The 5,700-nt window shown below is 36.1% G+C and overlaps 1 pseudogene; it reads right to left on the bottom strand.

Annotated features, from left to right (window-relative positions):
* Window positions 1-2,979: 2,979 nt before the first annotated feature.
* LOC101971947 (FGFR1 oncogene partner 2 homolog pseudogene) lies at window positions 2,980-3,666 on the bottom strand (annotated as a pseudogene).
* Window positions 3,667-5,700: the final 2,034 nt, after the last annotated feature.

Here is a 5,700-nt window from a genome sequence, read left to right as displayed (position 1 = left end):
CAATCTTCTACATATGCATATCCAGTTTTCCCAGCATCACTTGTTGAGAAGCCTGTCTTTCCTCTAATGTGTATTTTTGACTCCTCTGTCAGATGACTGTACATGCACAAATTTATTCCTGGGTCCTTGATTCTATTCCATTGCTCTGTAGGTTTATTTTTATGCCAATATCATGCTGATTTGTTACAATGGTTCTATAGTATGTTTTGAAATGATGTATTGTGATGACTCCTTGCTGAACATTTTTGGTTAGAGACACCACATAAAAAAAATCTGACAACCATTACCACAGCAAGCCCAAGCCACATGGAAATACACTTGTATGCACTCTAGCCTGCAGTCTGAGTCCTCCCACTCATATCAGACATAGGAGTAAATGAGTTTTCCAATGCAAAGATAAGCTGTCCCCATAGTGTCCTTTGTGAATTCCTGACCCACTGAAACTATGAGCTTCATACAATGATATGTTAAGCTCCAAAGTCTGGGTGTCATGTTACATGACAATAACAAATAGAAAAAATATAAAAGTAAGGTTATAGTAGCTTTTGCAAATGTCATGAGATTGTGCATGTTTAAAAATTCTAAAACCACAAATTAAAAAAAGAAAAGAAAAAAATTCTAAAACCTACTCTTTTACCATATGACTTCCTCCTAACTCTCTAGCCCACATCACTCTCCATAAGTCTACCTCATCCACTCCTGTCCATGGCCACTCCAAGAGCCTTTCCACTGTGAACTTTGTTCTTCGTTGTCCCAAATTTCTACCTGCCCTCAAATTACCCAAACTGCTTCACTCCTCTGAACCCTTTCTTGTGTGTTACCCTCTGCTTGAGAGGCCCCACCTTTCCTACCTTATCTAGCAAACAGCCTAATCTTTCATATCCAGCATTCAGCTGTTCTGACCATCCCCATCATGTCTACGCCTCCTGCCTCTGGAGCATCTGTATCTTTTTATGGAACAATCAGCCCCTAGAGACACATCAGCTCTTCTTCCACAGGAAATCATATGTTCCTTGATAGCAAGAGCCAAATGTGCTTCATTTTTCTTCAGGAACTACTACCCTTATGAGTCTACGGAAGGGCATGGAAACTCCTACACGTGCTTAAAAGCAAGCACCTTGCTACATTTTGTACCACAGGCCCCTGCTTATCTCATCCCAATGATTAGATTCATACTTTACAAACACACACTGAGAAACTCAAAGTGCTTTTTTAAAAATTTAATCACTCATCTTTACTGATAAAATAGTCTCCTAGGCAGTATATACTCTCAGACACAAATTTGAGGTTCTTACAAAAAGGGTGAGGTGTGGGGGATGAAAAACTGTCACTAAAAACAAAGTCTTTCAAACACCCACGACCTTAAAATTATATTCAAGCAAGAACACCAAGAATAAATTAACTCATCTGTTTACAAAAATATTTATCAAGTAATGTTTTATAATTACAGCTGCCTAATGAATTGCCTTAGAATCTCAACTGTGTAGCTTATTTAATTTTTACTTGGGATAAAAACTATTTGAATGTGCCACTGAATTAAGGACTACTTTCTGAAAAAATAGAAAAGTTTAAAAATAAAAGACTGTCATTTAAAAGGCATCTGAATGAAAAAAGAAATTTAATGTTTTCGGCCAATATTAATCCTTTTCTAATCAGTAAGCCCCATGTACCCTTCTCTCCCCAAACTTAATGTAAAAAATTTCTCAAGTGAAAAGGAGTTTTGAGTTTTACCAATCTATGAAATTATACATAAAACTTGTCATGACATACTATTTAACAAATTATATACTTAAAAGTAGAATTTTCTATTTGTGTTAATTTTAATACATGATACAAATGAGTATATTTAATAATATTTGATACTCATCCTTTTATTCTATGATCACTCCAAAATAAAGAAAAATTTAGGTTTCAATTGGTGTCAAAGTTTCTGTATCTTTTTGCTTTAAAAAAGAAATCTACTTACTGTTTGACATGTTTTAATAAAACCAATACTTGTAAATCCATAGATTTCCAACCCCCTTTAATAATGAAAAGCTATTAAAACAAAACAAACAAAACAAAACCTTAAGGGAATGAGGCAGATCTAGCTTAAAAATATTTTTTTTTAAATTCAAGTCTACTTTTTCTGTATCTTAATTACTTAAAAAAGAGTTGTGTAAACCAGAATTTTGAATTTACTTTGAAATTACCATACCTATTTTACTACATCAAACATTTCAACTTTGTTAAGTAAATGAAATATATGAGGTCCTTAAATACCAAACAGAAAAGAGAAAAATTGTTTTCATTATTGACTTAAAACTAAAACTTATTCTTTCAGAGAAGTACTTTAACCTACTAAATATGTCTATTTATAAGATCTTCTTTCTTAGAAAGTAATGTTCCTTCTCTTTCATTCCTGAAATATTTCATATTCTTTACAAGTTATGGACAATTTTAGCTAAGTATCATTTATGTGGTAAATTAGCTATAATTAAATTTCCTCTTTTATTTGTGGTACATGTAAAACATTACTGCAACCTTTAAACCTGAATTTTCTTTGACAAAAAAAATTAAATTATTGGGAAAGGAGACAGGCAATCACTAAAGCTGAAAGTCTTATGGTACATAAGCTATTTGTTAACTCTGACACCAAACAGGAAGGATTAAATTGATTATAAGTATCTTCCATTCACAAAACCATGACAAAATATCGTAAATTAGGATAATTCTATGAATTCCCAAACATTTACTGGGAAAAGTCAAGTGTATCTAAGTATATCATTCAGAAAACCAATAGCACTGCTGAAAGCTCTTCATATTTTCAGCCATCACTGTGAAAACCCTTCATTTGTTCACCAATTATTTCTATTTCAATTATGTTTTGGAAAAAAGTTTATGACCAACTATACTTTTTTTTTTTTTTTTTTTTTTTTGCTAACACTGTACAAACTATAGAGGGAAAAAAAGGGTTGACTGAATTTGAGTTTTCTCTTTATTCATTCATTTATAGGCCAGTCTTTGTGACAGTTTAGAGTCATATACAAAGTTTCCAGACTTGGAACTCTTTCAGCTCTTCCTCAGACTCAGGTCACTGTTGGTTACTAATGCTGACACAGATGTGCTTTCTGATGTATCATCCTTCCTTAGGTTCAAGTTATTTGAAGGATCTCTCTCAGGCCCTTGTTTTCTTGTTCAAGTTGAAATATTCGTTCCTGCTCCTTGCAACCTTGTTGCTCCTCAATTTCAATGGCTTTCCTCATCACTGCTGCCATTTCAATTGTCTGGTCAACATGTGCTTATAACTCCTTGGAATGCTGTTCCTTTAACTTCATTATTATACCTGGATCATCTTTTTTTTGCTAGCCATGAGCAATCTAAACATTTGTTCTCGATACTTGCTCATTATGAGTTCCAATGCAGACTGATGTTTTTCCAGGGACGTACGTAATTCTTTGTTCTCTTGATGCAATTCTCTGATTTGTCTGTTTACTTGCCGGATTCCCATAACTAATGTGGACCGTGGCCGATGTCTTGCAACTTCATTAAGTTCTTGAATTTCTTCCTGTTACTGCTTCATTGCTTCTACTCGCTTGTTGAGAGCTGTGGTTTGCTCAATCAGAGATTCTGCTGCATCGTCATGATCTCTCAATCAGCAAGTGTCTTCTCAATTGTGCAATTCATTTCTAAAAGAATATTGTGCTCTCAATCCCTCACAGCCGTTGGTTGTGGAGATTAGGACCTTTGTCGACCAGGTATTAAGTACCCAAAGGAAAAGACTCTGCACTCTTGTTCTGTGTCTTCAGCAGACGCAGAATCCAACAGAGACAGCACAGACAACTGGCAAGTCAGCGGGGTTCAGCCTCTCACTGACCCGGGATAAACCTCCACCGACCGTCTCCTACTAGCCTCAAAGTGCTTTAACATGCATAACTTGCACAGTTTTATTCTAAATAAGTTGATCCTCATCAATATTTTTCCATCTTGTAAATAAGGAAACAGAGTCTGGCACATCACTTGACTAACAATAATAAAATAGTAGGGCCTGTACAAGAACTTAAATCTAATTCCAAAATGCCTGAGCTTTTTCCATAGTATGTGGGACATGCATGTAAGTGTTTTTTATCAGTCAATGTGGGATATGTTAATTTATAGAAACAAATAGCCCACAGACCTTGGTGACATGAAATATCTCTTAAAGGTCAGGATCACTCTTCAAGGCAGCTGTCCTCTATGGGATGGTTCAGCATTACCCCTCCATAGCAATAAATATTTCCATACTTGCTAAAACAGAGACAGAGACTGGAGAATTGTGCACCATAATTAAATCTCTCAAATCTGGGAAATGATACATGTTACTTCTACTGGTATTTCATTGGTCAGAGCAAGGGTTGGTCATGCCTAACTTCAATGAGCTGGTATGCATTATCTTCCTAGACATTGCGAGTGGGAGTGACATCAGCCACAATGCACAGCAATAACAACTGGCACAGTGCAGTGATTCAAAAAGAAGATATAACTTGCCATTTCTATTCTCTTCATCTTTCTGCTAATACAAGAAAGCACCAAAATGTGATTATAATGGTTCTCTAGGTTTAAGCCACTATTTATGCTGGCAATAATAGCAAGACATCTATTGGCAACCACAATGAAAATCACAACTGACATTTATGGAGTGCTTTAGAATTTTCATAACATTTTCTTATATGTTCACTCCATCAAGCAATATGAAAAACCTCCAAAAAAGGTTTAAAATATTCCTTTCCTTTAGATTCTCACAATCTGCTATGATTTAAAGCAAAATGCACAAAAATGATGAGAGCTGACCAGGACTAGACTGAATGCTGAGCGTAAGTAAAAAAGGATTTGAGAGAAAAGAGTGGTCAGTATGGGGCTAACACCACAGAAAACTTCATGGGAGGACAACACAAACCCTCATTGAGGGTGATCCTGTATCACTTACTCTGCACTCCCCAGGCTGACTCTGGTGTCTTAGTCCATTTTCTGTTGCTCTAACAAGATGCCCAATACTGGGTAATTTATTAAAAAAAAAATAGGCTGGGTTTGTAGCTCAGTGATAGAATGCTTGCCTAGCATGTGTGAGGCACTGGGTTCAATCCTCAGTACCACATAAAAATAAATAAACAAAGTTATGTCCATCTACAACTAAAAAATATATTTTTTAAAAAAAACCTTTTTTGCAGTTCTGGAGGGTGAGAAGAGCATGGTGCTGGCATCTACTCTGCTTCTGGTGAGGGCCTCTTTGCTGCATCAGTGTGTACAGATGGCATCACAAGGTGAGGCAGAACAAGGATTCCAGAGAGAGCTCACTTCTGTAATAAAGCCACTCTTCTCTCAATAACTTATTAGGGGCAGGGGATGTGACTCAGTGGTAGAGCTCTAGCCCAACAAGAATGAGGACCTGGGTTTGATTCCTAGCACCACACACATAAAAAAAAAAAAAAAAAGTACTGAAAGTCAATGACCTATTAATCTGTTACTCCATGAATGAAGAGCCCTCATAACCCAATCATCTCCCAGTTCATACCTCTCAACATTGCTGCATTGGACACCAAATTCCCAGAACATGAAATTTGGGGGACACATTTTAAATCATAGCAGCTGGGCAGACATGCATGCCGAGATATGGAAAATAGGTCTCACAAAACAAACACTGAAAAGTGATCGCCTGTCAGCCAAATCTAGGTCACAGATGTG

Source organism: Ictidomys tridecemlineatus, chromosome 4 (genome assembly GCF_052094955.1).
Source record: "Ictidomys tridecemlineatus isolate mIctTri1 chromosome 4, mIctTri1.hap1, whole genome shotgun sequence".
Classification (NCBI taxonomy): domain Eukaryota; kingdom Metazoa; phylum Chordata; class Mammalia; order Rodentia; family Sciuridae; genus Ictidomys; species Ictidomys tridecemlineatus.
Note: the sequence above shows the minus strand (reverse complement) of the source record. Positions and strands in the feature narration are given on the sequence as shown.